Source organism: Mauremys mutica, chromosome 9 (assembly GCF_020497125.1).
Source record: "Mauremys mutica isolate MM-2020 ecotype Southern chromosome 9, ASM2049712v1, whole genome shotgun sequence".
Lineage (NCBI taxonomy): Eukaryota > Metazoa > Chordata > Testudines > Geoemydidae > Mauremys > Mauremys mutica.
In genome coordinates, this window is record NC_059080.1 from 81,333,660 (window position 1) to 81,351,651 (window position 17,992).

At 40.8% G+C, this 17,992-nt stretch overlaps 1 protein-coding gene across 3 annotated transcripts in view; it reads left to right on the plus strand.

Moving 5' to 3' along the window:
• Positions 1-17,992, plus strand: part of LOC123377390 (TCDD inducible poly(ADP-ribose) polymerase) — a 72,321-nt gene that overhangs the window by 44,125 nt on the left and 10,204 nt on the right. The window lies entirely within an intron of this gene.

The following is a 17,992-nucleotide window of genomic DNA, read 5'->3' on the forward strand; positions in this document are numbered from 1 at the left end:
CTTGGCTACACTGGAGAGTTGCAGCGCTAGTGGTGGCTTTACAGCGCTGCAACTCACTCACCATCCACACTTGCAAGGCACATACAGCGCTGTATCTCCCTGGCTACAGCGCTAGCTGTACTCCACCTCGGCCTGGGGAATAACGACTGCAGCGCTGGTGATGCAGTGCTGCTCCGCCAGTGTGGCCACCAAAAGCGCTGTTGTTGGCCTCCAGAGGTATTCGGAGGTATCCCAGAATGCCTGTTCAGCCACTCTGCTCATCAGTTCGAACTCTACTGCCCTGGCCTCAGGTGACCCACCCTTTAAATGCCCCAGGAATTTAATCCCCTTCCTGTTTGCTCAGCCAGGTGTGGAGTGCAATCAGTGAATCTTTCCAGGTGACCATGCCTCCACACGCCAAACAAGCCCCAGCATGGAGCAACGGTGAGTTGCTAGACCTCATCAGTGTTTGGGGGGAGGAAGCTGTGCAGTCCCAGCTGCGGTCCAGCCGTAGGAATTACGATACCTATGGGCAGATATCAAGGGCCATGCTGGAAAGGGGCCATGACTAGGATGCGCTGCAGTGCAGGGTTAAAGTGAAGGAGCTGCGGAGTGCCTATTACAAAGCCTGCGAGGGAAACCGCCGCTCCGGCACTGCCCCCACGACCTGCCGTTTTTTACAAAGAGCTGGACGCGATACTTGGGGGTGACCCTACCACCAATCCGAGGACCACGATGGACACTTCAGAGCGGGGGGGGAGGAGGAGGAAACCGAGAGTGAGGGTACTGGGTGGGAGGAGACACCCCGGAGTCCCTGGAGGCATGCAGCCAGGAGCTCTTCTCAAGCCAGGAGGAAGGTAGCCAGTCACAGCAGCAAGTACTTGGTGGAGGACAAACAGACAAGCGGGTTCCCGGTAAGCGGCTTTTATTTTCAGGATGGAAATTTTTCGGGAGAGGAGGGAGGGTTAGGGCTGCATGCATGCATGCCTAGATGTGGAATAGCACATTGATGTGGTCTATCACGTCGCGGTAATCGGCCTCGGTAATCTCTTCAAAAGTTTCAGCCAGAGCGTGGGCAATGCGCTTGCGCAAGTTTATTGGGAGAGCCACTGTGGTCCTTGTCCCAGTCAGGCTAATGCGTCCGCACCACTGTGCTGCGAGGGGTGGGAGGACCATTGCAAGACACAGGCAAGCTGCATAAGGGCCAGGGTGGAATCAGCATTGCTGTAGAAGACCCTCCCGCTCTTCCCAGGTGACCTGCAGCAGCGAGATATCTTCCAGGATCAACTCCTGTGGAAAATGTTGGGAGCGTGTTCAGTGTAGGTGCCCCCTGCAGCTGTTTGCTTTCTCCAACGCACAGAAACCCCAAGGACAGTACAGTCCTGAAGCAATCAGTCCCCCTTACTCACCATTTCGGGGCTCCTGTGGGTTATGTGCGCTCTCTTTGGTATGGGAAAATTATGCTATTGTGAAGACTGTAAACGCCTTCACTGTGTGGGAATAACTGTCTGATATAAACAATGCTGCCTCTCTTAAGTGTTGCTTTTTTTGCCTTTCCACAAGCAACCTTGAGATCTCGGCTGCCCGTGTTATCAACAGCTCAAAGACTGCAAAACCTCCGGAAGAAGCCGCGAAAAGGCAAAGAAGACATGCTGCAAGCAGTTATGGATCACTCGGTCACAGAGAATCAAAAAGTGCAGGACTGGAGGGAAAGGGAAAGCAGAATCTGCCAGAAAAACGCAGCGGCCAGGAAGAAAAGCACAAGGCAGCTGATAAGCATCTTGGCACGCCAAGCAGACTCTATCCAGGCGCTCGTAGCCATGCAGGCAGAGCACTACCATGCCGGCCTCCCCACCCCGTCCCAAAGCTCTTTCCCTTGTGCCCCAATGTCAGCTCAAAACCTCCTTCCCCAGCATCCAGGTTCTTACCACCACCAGCTGCCTCCAACATCTGTACGTTCACCAACCAGCCCTGAGAACTACGACCCTTACCCTCTGCACTCAGCCCCCATCACCATGCTGTATAGGCATCCTGAAGTGCAGCAGTCATTGCACAGCACTCCACACAGGACATATTCAAACCTGTGACTGTACAGTTCCCCACACCACCCCCCTGCCCTTTTAGGTTCCCAAAATGTTGTGTGTCTGTCAATAGTTATTTTCTTTTCAATAAATGAATTCTTGGCATTGAAAACAGTCTTTATTATTGCAGAAAGTCAAAGATACCTTAGCCCAGGAAAGAAACAGGCACTGCAAATAATCTTAGGAAACACAGATTCCTACTAACATTGTAACTTCACTCCCGTGCAAGGCACCAAACATTACTGTTGGTTTTCAGCCTCAAATTCCTCCCTCAAGGCATCCCTAATCCTTGCAGCCCTGTGCTGGGCCTCTCTAGTAGCCCTGCTCTCTGGCTGTGCAAATTCAGCCTCCAGGCGTTGAACCTCAGAGGTCCATGCCTGAGTGAATCTTTCACCCTTCCCTTCACAAATATTATGGAGGGTACAGCACGCGGATATAACCGCGGGGATGCTGCTTTCCCTCAAGTCTAGCTTCCCATACAGAGATCGCCAGCGCCCCTTTAAACAGCCAAAAGCACACTCCACAGTCATTCAGCACCGGCTCAGCCTGTAGTTGAACCGGTCCTTGCTCCTGTCAAGCTTCCCTGTATACAGTTTCATGAGCCAAGGCATTAACGGGTAAGCGGGGTCTCCAAGGATCACAATGGGCATTTCGACGTCCCCTACTGTGATCTTCCGGTCTGGGAAAAAAGTCCCTGCCTGCAGCTTCCTGAACAGGCCAGTGTTCCGAAAGATGCGTGCATCATGCACCTTTCCAGGCCAGCCTGTGTTAATGTCAATGAAACGCCCACGGTGATCCACAAGCGCCTGGAGAACCATAGAGAAATACCCCTTCCGATTAACGTACTCGGATGCTAGTTGGGGTGGTGCCAGAATAGGAATATGCATCCCATCTATCGCCCCTCCACAGTTAGGGAAACCCATTTGTGCAAAGCCATCCACAATGTCCTGCACGTTCCCCAGAGTCACGGTTCTTCTTAGCAGGATGCGATTAATTGCCCTGCAAACTTGCATCAACACGATTCCAACGGTCGACTTTCCCACTCCAAACTGGTTCCCGACCGATCGGTAGTTGTCTGGAGTTGCCAGCCTCCAGATTGCAATAGTCACCCGCTTCTCCACCGGCAGGGCAGCTCTCAATCTCGTGTCCTTGCGTCGCAGGGTGGGGGCGAGCTCCTCACACAGTCCCATGAAAGTGGCTTTTCTCATCCGAAAGTTCTGCAGCCACAGCTCATCATCCCAGACTTCCATGATGATGTGATCCCACCACTCAGTGCTTGTTTCCTGAGCCCAAAAGCGGCGTTCCACGGTGCTGAGCATTTCCGTGAATGCCAGAAGCAATTTAGTGTCATACGCGTCAGGCGACTCGCTATCATCGTCGGACTCCTCATCACTTTGGATCTTAAGGAATAGCTCAGCTGCCAAATGTGATGTGCTGGGGAGACTTGTCAGCATACTCCTCAGCAGTTCGGGCTCCATTTCCCACAGAAATCGCGCTGCACAGAAACCGTTGAGAGAGTCAAGATGGCGCCAAATGTGGATGGAAAAACAGGGATTGCTGAGATGTGAAGCGATGCATCACGGGGTGTTGGGACAGGAAGCAGAATGACCCGCACCCTCCGCCCCCTTCCCACAACCCACGGCGCCAAAATGGGACGAGGTGCTCTATGGGATAGCTGCCCATAATGCACCACTCTCAACACTGCTACAAATGCTGCAAATGTGGCCACACTCCAGCGCTTTCCCTACACAGCTGTATGAAGACAGCTTTAACTCCCAGCGCTGCACACCTGCAAGTGTAGCCAAACCCTCAGTCTGTATAGAGCACCTGACAACTTTCAGATTCTAATGATTTGATTCTACTGATCTGTGTTAGATTCAAACTGCTAATGTAGAAGTGAGTTACCAGTCCTTGAATGAAGTCCCCTACACCCCCAGCATTTGATTTTTCATTGGCTTATTAGCAGAGAAATGAAAAAACACCTAATATGTTATAAACCTTGTATTGCTGTGGTTTCTTTTTAATGCCTCTGTATAATACTTAATTGGGTGGCACAAAAAAAAAAACCCAAAAAAACACAGTGGCAGCAGAATGTAGAGAAGATTAGAATACTATTGATCATTCCCCTTTCAGTGACACATCCATAATTGCAATAGATTTGTTAAAGTCCACAGTATAAACTATGAGGCCATCATCCCCATATGGTTATAAAATAATTCATGTGATATCTTCCTTGCTTGCTTAGAGCTATAAAAAATTGTGAGAAACTTCAAGGGAAGAATACTGGCATATATAATGGATGGGAAAGTGCATCGGACAACCTTTGACCCAATTATTAAGATTATTTATTCATTATTTTTCCCTATTTTTATTTGACATTTTTTATAAGTGGTTCATAGACCTCATTTGGTTCAGATACACAAGCCTGAGTTTGAATTTTATGATTCATCAGCTTTCAGTAGAGAATCTGAACAGTCAAAAGTTCATTGGTTTACATTAGCGTATTCCTGGGAGGTGCAAAGAAAAAATCTGGTATTTTATTAGGCTGGATAGTACTTTGAGATTATAGCAACACACATACATTAGAACTAAAGTCACCCTGTAAGTACAAAGCAATCTTATTAAAATCAATAAGGTTGTACTAGTACCTTGGTGAGCAGAATTTAGCCCATTCTATACAAAATAAGAATATGGGTTTTAGATTTATTGTATTTCCAAATGAACAGGTCATAGTTCTAAGGCTGATTGCTTTGGTGAAACCTTGCTTATTTTGTCAACGTATATAGTTACTGTTGCTAAGGTATAAAGAGTCAGGCAAAGGGGGTGTTAACGAAGGGCTCTGTTTACCTGTTTCCTAATAGCAAGTAAGCGAGAATTTGTCTCCTTGATTATACTTAACTGCTATATTCTGTTTATTTACTGGGAACACCCCACTTGACCAATGATGATGAATCAAAGCATAGTCATCACAAGGAATGGATCAAACATGAGACCAAAGATGTTTGGGACAAGGTGCCCTTTCATTTGGCAAAAACCCATCATTCAGAAGTGCTCTGATGAATGTGTTGCTGTACTCAGGGGGAAAAAAAGAGCACTGTAATAAACTGCACCTCTTTGAGGTAAGTAGATATACCGAGTCAGCTTCCACTCTCCGTTAAAACAGTGTAACTTCATTGGCTTAGTGGAGTTATTCCTGCTTGGTACCTATGTGGGAGCAGAATCAGACTTATTGTTCCAGATTTTCAAAGGTTGATATAACAGGTTGATAACCCTTGAACGTGAAGGGTTCTTGCATGTGCATTTACACTTCTGCACACGTGAGGTTTTGTGGGTTGAACAGATAGGTGTGCATTCCTGAAGGTTGTATTGACCTTTAAAAAAACTGGCCCACATTACTGTTTATTAATGACAGAACTTCGCACTTATTGAGCACTTTTTCATCTGAGGATCTACGAGTAATTGAAAAAATTCATAACTTTTTAAAATGTTTTGAGTAAAAGTATTGGACCAGATTCCTCGGTTCATTTGGCCTGCTTTTATCCCATTCTGGTGATACAAAGCAGCCATGAGCCCAGCCTACCGGTCAATTACTCTTGGTTTCTGGCTGGTTTGTGTCACCAGAGTGGTGCAAAGCAACTGGAATATTCCAGTGAATCTGGTCCACAAACTCTACAGGCCATATCCTCAGCTGATGTAAATTGGAGTACTTTACTAGTGTCAATGAAGCTATACCAATTTACACTAGCTGAGGATTTAAATATAAATCTTCAAATGGAAATAGAAGGGACAACTGGGAATTGCACTCCGAAAACCAGCACATCCAGTAATGTTTGGAATATTTGCATAAGTGTGACATCAGCAGTTTATTCATTAGGAGCTACAGTCTCATCTGAATTACACATGTGTAAATCTGGAGCAAGACCATTGTAGTTATTACACATTCACAGCTGTGCAATAATAAACTTTGGCCTTTTACTTCTCCATCCCTCCCACCCAGTTTGTGAAGGAATTAAAAAAAAATCACTGATGAATTTTTGCAAGGTTTGTGGGAAGTAGTAATACTGATTTACAGTCAGAAAGTAAAAGTTTTGCATTATTGTTGATAAAGGAGGTTAAGATTTAGAGGTGAATTTTGCTTGCTGTGACATTTTCTCTTTCTGAATCTTACTTACTGTATATGATCTGCATGGCTTACAGTCAGTTATAGCTGAGAGAAACTATGTGATCTGATGAGAGGACAGATTAAGCAAAATACTCACCAAATATTTTTCTGCCCTGCTTGTCACCTGCCCTCTTTCATTTTTTAGTTTAAGAATGTTGAAATAAAGATAAGACCATGAGTGAACATCATGTCTGCCATATTTAGTGTTAGCAATTGCCTTCATGCAAGATACTGCAGCTGTGGGGGATGCTGTTCATTCTTCTGATAGGGAGCACCCAAAACCCAATCACATGCTCTATTGCTACACTACCAAAACCATGAGAAAAATTCCTTTCTTTAAGACTCATTGCAACTAATTGGCTTGATATTTCACAACATTTTGCTAAATGAGACAATGTGTTGCAATGACTTTTTTTTTTTAATTTGGGGGTGGGAAATACCTAAGAGGGCTTAAAGGAGGGAATGGCTCTGCTGGTCAGACCAAAGAACTTAAGAGTTAGGATTCCATGCTCTGTTCTTGACCAGGCTCACACAGGATTTCAATGGCAGAGCCAAGTCTCATAACTTCTCCATGCCTAGCTCACCATTTGAAGAATAACGGGGATGGTAATAATACTTAACTGTTACTTCCTGTGGGAGTTTTAATTACTCACTTTTGGATAGAACTTTCAGATCCTGCGAGCTGATACTGTACAAGTATTTCAATAAAAGAGGCCTGATTTTTTTCAGAAGAGCTAAGCACCTACAATTTAGCAGACAACACCATTGAAAATCTTGCTGAACTTGCCAGATATGTATTCAGGAGCCTAACTTTGGGCACTCAGGTTTGAAAATTGACCTTAAATTTTTTTGGTAGATCATGAAAATATTGCAAAATTAAAAACCTGAAGTATCCCATGCAGTCTCTCCCTCTCCATTTGCCAAATCCAGGCCTGGTGTAACTAGGTGCAACTCTGAAGAGTTTTTGGAGTTACACTTGCTTAAACCAGTTTTGAATTTTGCCCTTTCTTTTAGTTAATTTGGCACTACAGTTCACGAGGTTCTGTCGTGATCTCATTAATGTTAATAGCAAAACTTACTCCGCTTCTCATCTAATCTACATATTTAAAGCCTGATTCAAAGCCTACAGAAGTCATTGGAAAGACTCCCATTGACTTCAGTGGGTTTTGGATCAGGTACTTATAGAGCATGACTCAATGTGGTATCTGGGCCCATATCCATTTAAATAGGAGCAGGGTTGGGCTCATGTTTTCCAGGATCTGAGGCTGGATGTTTAAAACTACTAGCAATCTCACTTAGAAAAATCTACTAAAATAATTTCCTTTGGGTGAAATTCAGCCTTATACAGTGCAGCTTAAGTACAGTAGTTCATAAACTTTGTGCTTGCCATCTCCACAGGGCTGGATTTCACCTTATAACTTTGCACAACTGTTTGCTTTGAATAAGAGAAAATAGCACTCACTTTAAAAATTGGCAGGGCTACCCAGGAGGTGTGAATACCTAACCAGTATTCTTGTGACTTATATTTGACTGAATTTGATTTAACCAAGCTTGCAAATTTTAGCACAAAAGGACTTCATATCTATTTGGAGACACAGTTGATCTGTTGTTCTCATGAATAGCTTTTAAACTTTTGCTATTTCAGGGAGGAGCGGGGTTGAGTCAGAGGAAATCAACAGTTACATACTTTTAGATAGTGTTTAGCTCTTAATCTTGCTTCATATCACAGCTGGTCTGATGGGAACTGAGTTTCACTTCCTGTACAGACCTTTGTTGATCAGTGCACCTCTTTTTTTTCTGTTGTCTAACATATGTGGTAAGTTTCATGACATGTATCTGAACTTAAGAGCAGAGTTTAAAACCCACATACCTTTTCACATTACTTCTGATTAAAAAAAAATATATTTTTCTCCTAAACTTCTGTTTGCACATAGTGTATATGGTACAATCGCCTGGTTACAAGGATAGTCTGTAGATTATTCACTCATTAAATTTAAGTTCATCATAAGAATTAGAGTGCCATATTCCTTGAACAGAACAACATGTGATTTTAATGTGCTGTTAGTAGGTGCATAAGAAGCTTGCTGTAAAGGATACAAAATAGATATCAGATGGCTTCATTGCCATTCTCTATGGATTGGGTGCAGAGGAACAGTTATCCAAATTCCATTTTACATTGCACTGAGGCAACTTCATTGAAGTCAACAGAGTCTCATGGTCTAATTGATTACAGAATTTGGCCCTCTTTGTGTGTATGCAAGATATATATACTCACTTAAGTGATGTTCACTGAAGAGAGTACAGAATATTTACTCTCATAATATAAATAAAATTCCATTAAACAGCCCACTTTCCTAAAGAAGGAGCATGATCTAGTTAGTGGTTAAAGTACAGGGCAGGTTATTAAGCGGTCTCTATTCCTACAATCTGAGGGAATTCTGCACCACTGCGCATGCAGAATTTGCTCAGAAATTAATGTTTTTTGCACAGAATTTCCTTTTCCTTCCCAGAAATGGGCTGCAGAGCTGCTGGCTGCCTTTAGAGGCTGCCTGCTGGACGCAGCAGAGCACAGCTCGCAAGTAGAAGACGCTGCCAGAGGGAGGGGGAGGGAGCTGGAGGGTTCCTGGCAGGTGCAGTTCCTGGCATGCCCTGAAGGAAGGAGGCAACATGCAGGAATCTCCACTGGAGCCCAGGACCCAGCATCAGGCTGTTTCTCCCTCAGGATCTCTTGGGTCTAGGGGGCGCGGTGTCTGGGGGGGAGGTGTTGCAAGCATCTGGCCGGGGAGAGGGGCGCGCAATTGAGGGCTAGAGTGGGAGGGAGTGTGGGTGTCTGGGCTAGGGAGCACCCTGCAGCTGGGCTCTGAGGGCTGGGGGGACGGGGTGCATGCGAGTGTCTGGCTTGGGAGAGGAGGGGTCCTTCAGCTGGGCTCTGGTGGGGAGCAGTACGGGTGTCTGGGGTGGGGGACCCCTTGCAGCTGGGCTTTGGGGGAAGGAGGAGTGGGTGTCTGTTCCCCCTGCTGGGCTCTAGGGGGAGGGGACAGAGAAATAGGAACTGGGTTGTGGTAGGGGTTTCTTTAACTCTCTACTCCTGGAGCATTTTTTTTCTCTGTATTGTTGCAGACAGTTGCTGACAGGTATTTTGAAATAAATTACCAAAATAATTGAAACTGGTGTGATTATATAGTTCTGTTTTGACAAAATATGCAGAATTTTGCCAAATTTTAAAATATTGTGTACAGAATTTTTAATTTTTTGGCACAGAATTTCCCCAGGAGTAATTCCTAGCTCTACAACTGATTTGCTGAGTGACTTTGGACAAGTCACAGCTTCTCCATGTTTCAATTTCTCTGGATGTAAAATGGGGATGAGAATATCTACCTACCTCATAGGATTGCTGCGAGGCACAATTTGTTAATGTTTTTGTAAAGTGCATTAACCTTCTCAGTTGAAAGGTACTATAGAAATTCCAAGTATCGTTTTATTATTGGTTACATGTTGTACAGCTAAATAGGCAGTGGGAGTAGCTCTTGACCCTGCAGAGTGTTGGAATGAATTTCCTGCTTTCCCAAATCTGTTCCTAACTGTTGTCTCCACCATTTCCTATCCTGTTATTCCTGCTAGTGCCATTTTCAGATAAAAACTGAATAATATAACTTGACCAACACTGGTCCTTTGATCTCATCACCAGCGGTACCCTCCCTCAGAATACAATATATCCAGGAATGGTATTGGAACATGGAGGACTCTATTGCATGGAGTTAATTGTTTGGAGGAAAGCTCAAGAAGGGGTTGAGAAGGCGCCCACTTTATCCCATCCCCATTAGGATGGTTTTTAATTCCCAATCCAAACATTGTCCATTGTACATTATGTAGGACCACCGTCATTTTATATCTACATTTATCTGTTCCACGCTTACCTGCTGCAATCTCACATGGCTAATTACATACATCAGAAATATTAAATCATGATACTGATGTTAAACATGAAGTTATTTTGGCTAAGGAGTGGATCCCATATAACGTTAAACTTCTGGCCCTCTTATTTTTCTGAAGTCCCTGATTTTAGTCTTTGTCTCACATTTAGGCATTGCACAATTGAAAGGTACATTGTCGTATTTAGTTTCATCACCAGTATCTCAGAGCTAACCCAGGAATATAATCATGCAATCACCTGCTGTATCTGTCACAACTAGTTTTGTTTCTGGGCTTTGCATTACATATGCTCGAAATAGGTCTTTCTTTTGAGGCACAGAAGAAAATGTTTTAAATGAAGCACTATTAACAGACAAATAACTTTGTGGACATTTGTTAAGGTTGCAATGCATGAGTACCAGCAAATGTTACAATTGAAAAAGCTTAAGCATTTTAAAATAATGGAAACATTTATAGAAAGGTAAGTAAATATTCAAAGCCATCCACAGCACTTAAATAAAAGGGCCCGTGTTAAATAATACTTTCTGTTCTAAACATTTTCATTCCTAGATTTTAAATGTATGTCAATTTTGAAGTTTTACAGTCAAAGTTTAGAGGGACCTCAAAAAAGTCAAACATTTTGGGATATTCAAAGATGTCTAGGCAACCTGGGCCCCCAGCTCCCACCAAAATTATTGGGAAGTGGGCATCTAAATGTACAACTCAGTTTTGAAAACTTCACCCTTTTTAATCTATAGATTGAAAAAGTCATTTTTAAAGCACCCATTATTTAAGAGAGATTTGATTTTCAGACTTTTTAAAGAAAAATCTACTATGCTGTATCCTGAAAGAAATCACTGAATTTTTTCTTTTGCAAAGTTCTGAGGGAAATGGGTAGTGGATTCCATTTTCATGGCTATGCAGGAAATTTAAAAATAAATAAAAAAATGTAGGTCCCATTCATGTTACAAAGAAAACCAACTCCCAAAACACCCACAATGACTGGATGTATTACACAACCATGCAGAGTGATCTCAAGAACCCTGGCCTAGCTTCAGAAATATAGGCCTATACTACTTGTATAAGGGAAAGCCCCTGGACGCCACAGTGGAGAATAGGAGGACTCTTACGTTCCATCTAAGCTGCAGCCAGCCACCAGAGGACCAAATTCTCAGACTGTAAACATTACAGTTAGATACACTGATCATTACTAAATTTTCTTAATTACAACTTGTTTTATCCACTAAGAAGAATGTTTTTGAAGGGGGAGGAGGAATAAGCTGTATTTGAGCTGGATGGATGGGATCTCAACCTAGGGATTGCCAACAAGTGTTAAGGAGCTGCTCTCTATTGCTAAATGGGAGGGGAATCTGGTATGGAAAAGGCTGGGAACCATTGAGCTACAAATTTACAAAATCAGACTGATTTTTCAATAATGATCTGAAACTAGGAAATAGCTTGACTAATTTAACGAAAGCTTTTCAGAACAATTCTCCTTAGCCTTCAGAGCAAACAGCAATTTCCATGCCAATCTATTTTTGCTAGCCAGAGTTATAAGGACACTAAACATAGGACTTATAATGGGAACTAGTTGCAGACTCAGCTGTGAATAGACTCTCCATAATTACAGATGTAAGAGGGGGTAGGTAATTGCAAGTCAGTTTATTGGATCAGTATCTGACAATGTAAACCTCATAGTTACTATGGGAAAGAATAAATTGACCTTTTGCTCTGGCTGAAGAACTATCAGAAGAAAAGCCATAAGAAAAACTTCCAAGTTCCCATTTGCTGGTGCAGTTAAATGATTTGTGCATGAGGGTTTTCTACATGCAGCCATTATGCTGAGTTTGGAAAGCTGACCTGTTAAGTCTAAGTTGCTGCAAACAAGACACTACTAAAACAACCACATAGTTCAGTATATTCCCCTAAAATGAATAACGTTTTTCCTCATACAGCTCATCAATATTGCATGGTACTTCATTTCTCATCACCTTATAACATAGTTGAAAGTGTATGTCATATTCTGTATTTTAGTACAGTTAAATATGTGATCAGTGTCATGTATTAGTAACCAGCCATGGTTTGGGTGCCTGTGAAATTTATCAGCATTCAACATTTTATGACTTTGGTCCTCCAAGGAACTTTATCACTTATGTGATACTTTAGGATGGGCTGTGGCCTTGAAAACACATTTTGTGTGGCAAATATAGCTCTTTGTGGTTTGGGATTAAAGAAAATATTGACGTATAAATAGAGCTTTATAAATAATTCACCAAACATTTTTAAAATTGCATTTTATTTTTTTGCATTTCACTGTGATTATGTGAATAGGGCTGAATTTTGTGGATTAAAAATTGCAATGTGTCGTGCTTTGGCTTCAAAATAAGATAAATTAGGAGTGAATCTGAGCCCATGTTTTATTCCCAAACAGTCCTATTATTAAAAGGAAACTAACAAAAAACCTTGATCTTTTCAAAATTAGATATTTTATTCTGAATTTGTGTCAAAATATACAAAGGTAAGTATATATTTTAAGGTAAAAAACAAAAATCCTCAAACAGAATTGCAAATATTTTCATGAAAAATTTTACACACACCAATTCACATTTACAACGCTGCTTGCAAATACTTCAGATAATATAGCTCAGCTTTTCAACGGAAATGATATCCTCATGATATCACGCATTGTTTTTCAAATAAAGTAGTTTACAGCTTATTGTTATGGAACAAAATGACTGCATACCAGGAAGGTGCTTGTTTCACTCCAGAAAGTGTATGTATTCTTGAGTTGCATACAGTTTCAGCAGGTTCACACTGGTAATTTATTACAAGTAGTGCTGGTTTTCTTATCATTGTTTATTTTTTATTAGGGCTGTCAAGTGCTTAAAAAATTAAGTGTGATTAATCGCGCTGTTAAACAACACTAGAATACCATTTATTTTAAATATTTTTGGATGTTTACTTCATTTGCAAATATTAATTTCAATTCTAACAGAATACACAGGGTACAGTGCTCACTTTATATTTATTTTTATTACAAATATTTGCACTGTAAAAAAAATAGTATTTTTCAATTCACCTCATACAAGTCCTGTAGTGCAGTCTCTTTATCATGAAAGTTAAATTTACAAATGTAGAATTATGTACAAAAAAAACTGCATTCAAAAATAAAACAATGCAAAACTTTAGAGCCTACAGGTCCGCTCAGTCCTACTTCTTGGTCAGCCAATCACTCAGACAAACAAGGTTGGTTACAATTTGCAGGAGATAATGCTGCCTGCTTCTTGTTTACAATGTCACCTGAAAGTGAGAACAGGCCTTTGTATGGCACTGTTGTAGCTGGTGTTGCAACATATTTACGTGCCAGATGCACTAAAGATTCATATGCCCCTTCATGCTTCAGCCACCATTCCAGAGGACACGCTTCCATGCTGATGATGGGTTCTGCTTGATAATGATCCAAAGCAGTGCGGACTGATGCATGTTCATTTTCATCATCATGAGTCAGATGCCACCAGCAGAAGGTTGATTTTCTTTTTTGGTGGTTTGGGTTTTGTAGTTTCTGCATCAGTATTGCTCTTTTAAGACTTCTGAAAGCATGCTCCACACCTCGTCCCTCTCAGATTTTGGATGGCACTTCAGATTCTTAAACCTTGGGTTGAGTGCTGTAGCTATTTTTAGAAATCTCACATCGGTACCTTCTTTGCATTTTGTCAAATCTGCTGTGAAAGTGTTCTTAAAATTAACATGTGCTGAGTCATCATCCAAGACTACTATAACATGAAATATATACAGAATATGGGTAAAACGGAGCAAGAGACATACAGTTTCCCCCCAACCCCCAAGGAGTACAGTCACAAATTTAATTGTTGCATTATTTTTTTACCGGTCATCATCATGGAATGGTGGCTGAAGCATGAAGGGGCATATGAATCTTTAGTGCATCTGGCATGTAAATATCTTGCAACACCAGCTACAGCAGTGCATGCAAAGGCCTGTTCTCACTTTCAGGTGACATTGTAAACAAGAAGCAGACAGCATTATCTTCTGCAAATTGTAACCAACCTTGTTTGTCTTAGCGATTGGCTGACCAAGAAGTAGGACTGAGTGGACTTGTAGGCTCTAAAGTTTTACACTGTTTGAGTGCAGTTATGTAACAAAATCTGCATTTGTAAGTTACACTTTCACGATAAAGAGTTTGCACTTCAGTACTTGTACGAGGTGAATTGAAAAATATTTTTTGTTTATCATTTGTACAGTGCATATATTTGTAATAAAAAATAGGTATTCTGCGTTGTAATTGAAATCAATATTGAAAATGTAGAAAAAAATCCAAAAATATTTAATAAATTTCAATTGGTATTCTATTGTTATAAGTGCGATTAATAGCACTTAATTTTTTTAGTTAATTGCATGAGCTAACTGGGATTAATTGGCAGCCCTATTTTTTATCATTTACATGCAATGTTTGGTTTGTACATACTGTTCTTACCTAAAGTATAGGTTATTACTCTTTAAAATAATGCTGGATAAGAGGACACATTTCTGAATCAGTATGGGTGTTTGTGCATTATGCATTGATTAAAATATGCTGTGGATCATCAGATTTAATTAGTGTATCAAGATTTCATAGGGTAGGAGGAGGTACTGATAAGACGACACAGAAAGTACTAAAGTAGCCCTCCTTTTCAGGATTTAGTTACTTTTCATATCCAGATTCAGGTTGTAATAATTTCATATGTTGGCAACACATGTAGTGAACAAATGGTTAATTATTCTAGCGATTTTGCACATTATACTATCTTCTCAACAGAAATCTTTTTAGAATCACAGCTATGACATGACATCATTTAGATAACAGTATTGATTGACTTGCAAAATGTGCCTTATATGTAGCAATTTATAAATATGAAAGAGGTGGATTTTTACGAGATGGAGACATTCTATCACGCAATTCTACAGCTGCAGTGAGACTGAACGTTCTCAGCAGTGAATCACATGTCTCTGAAAGAGAATGAGCCAAATTCATCCCTGGCGTAACTTCATGTTAGAAAAGAGGTGAATTTGGCCCAGAGTGTTTAGGAGAGAGCAGCTGATGGAACTGTTCTCGAAAATATGTAATTTAGTATTTTTCTCATACCTGTCCTTTAAAGACTATATAAAAGCATATTGAAGAACAAAGAGAGCTAAGCTAAAACAATACCATGAACTATTCATTCAAATAAAACTGGGCCAATTCCTTAGACTGGGAGCTCATGGAAGCAAGCGCCATTGTCCCTTCTTGTATGTCTGGGACGTGTCTAGCACTTCAGGAGCCTAACAGCAAACAAAACACAGAAACAATAATACTAAATCCTGAAATGTGCTGCGCATTTACAGCTCCCATTGGGAGTTCAAAGAGAGTTACTTGTGTTCAGCACCTCTCAGGATTTAGACCCATTCCTTGTGATTCTTTGATAGAAAACCACAGATTGCAAGGTGAATAGCAATGATGTGAGAAGCTGCAGTCTCTCCTGTCTTTCTCAAGCAAATCAATGAAGTGCTACTAACCCATGTTTAAGTACCCATTACTTTTGCCATAACAAGTGTCAAATGTGGCAGGGTTGGTTTTTTTTACGGGGTTTAACATGCCAGAGTTTTTAAACAAACTATATACGTTTCAAATATTCGCCATATTTTTGCTGGCTATAGTCAGTGCAAAAAAGAAATACTTTACATTGGGTTAAATGACATTTGATAATACTCAGAAGATTCATTCATCTGAGTTATTAGCTCTAAGTGAAAAACTATCGAAATGTGAAAGCATGTAAATAACATATAAGTAAAAACCAATAGCATTAGCTGGGCAGTATGCTAATCCTAGTCATTTTACTAAAGAAATCTGATTCTTGTAAGACTGGAGTGATACTGTGTAAGCAGCTTTGTGCAGGCCTGTCAGGAACTGATCATTTATTTTATACAGAAAGATATAGGTATGCCTCACGTATGCTTTGATCCCCACAAAGCTGTCTCTTTGCACTGTGATCAGTGTTCCTGTGGAATCATTCATTCCTTTGAATGTCCAGGTTTAAGCTCCCATTTGCTAATAAACCACTGATCTTTAAAGTATTTTTCGGTTGGCTACTAAGTAGTAGTTTTTAAACTTCCTGGTTTTATTATTTATTTATTGGCTGACAACACAGAAACTTGCTGTAAATTAATTTTATGGCAGTTTATAGAAAATGGAATCCTATTTTTAAAACAGTAGGCAGAAAGTCCAGTATATGCACAAATGTGTGATTTGTTGCTGGGGCTCCCATAAACATCTCTTTTCAAACAACTATGAAAATATGCAAATTGTCAAAGAAGAAATACTATTATGGTATTACTAAACACCCATGTATCTCAGTAAAAATTTATACTGCACTTTACAGAACATAGATAAGACATATCCCCTGCCCATAAAAGCTTACAACCTAGGGGCTAGGTTGTGATATACTCATGCAAAAAGTAAGGTGCTTCTCACCATGAGTTAAAATCTAACATTCTAGCCCACCACTGTAAATAAAGCTATTCACATGTGAGTCATAAATATTTTTTGTAAATAAACCGTAACACATTCATTAAGGATAATGGAATATTTTAAGGTCTTTGAAGGCTATTATCAATGAGGTGAAGTTCATAATTTCATAAACCACTGCTTAGGCCCCATTCTATAGTCTCGCAAGAAAACTCCCCTACGCCCTGTCTCTAGTGCAGGGGTTGGCAACCTGTCAGAAGTGCTGTGCCGAGTCTTCATTTATTCACTCTGATTTAAGGTTTTGTGTGCCAGTAATACATTTTAACGTTTTTAGAAGGTTTCTTTCTATAAGTCTATAATATATAATTAAACTATTGTTGTATGTAAAGTAAATAAGGTTTTTAAAATGTTTAAGACGCTTCATTTAAAATTAAATTAAAATGCAGAGCCCCCTGAATGAGTGGCCAGTACCTGGGCAGTGTGAGTGCCACTGAAAATCAGCTCGCGTGCCGCCTTCAGCACGCATGCCATAGGTTGCCTACCCCTGCTCTAGTGGCTTAGGAACTGTGCTTGGGATCTGTGTACATGCAGCTTCAACTGGAGATGGGACTTAAAGACTTCATATGAATAGCCTTTTTGAACACAAATCCAAACACCCTCAAATTAGAGAGAGATGTTTAGATTGGATCAATTCAAAACTGAGGGTCAAGACCATCTTTGCTGTTCCTCTGAAACTGGTTTCAAACAGTTTGGCTGGCCAGTGGGGATTGTTTGCTTAGAGCAAAACATTCTGTAAAACATTGGTTATCTCCCTCAATAATTGCTGGTCAAGTGGTGTTAGAAGCCATTTTTGCTGAACCATACTGATGCCACATTTAAACATGACTCCTACATCAGCATAACAGCCATATATTTTTCCGTGAGGTAAAGAATATAGGCTCCGACTCTTGATAGGTAATATCAATTTTCTCTCATTATACTTCTGAAAGCACTAAATTACTTTTATATAAAAGTTGCATGTGGAAGTGTTGATTTGTAGCAGCAATACAGCTAGCAGAACAAAAAGCAAATATTTCTCTGGGTAAGCTTCATAATAGTGAAATCAGTTTCTCTTTTCATATTATGTCAGTTCTTTTCTGCCGCACATGTGATGAAAGATAATTGAACTCTCCAGTGGATTAGCAGCAGATGCTCCTCATCTGGAGACATTTAAATTTCTGCTTCTTCCCTGAAGCACTAACTTTCACAAGAATAACCTTTTGAATAGTATTTGGCTGCTTCATCAAACAGGGTTGTGTGATGTATTTGCTTGATAGTATGCTACAACTGTCAAGGATGCATATATTGATCTTTCCATAA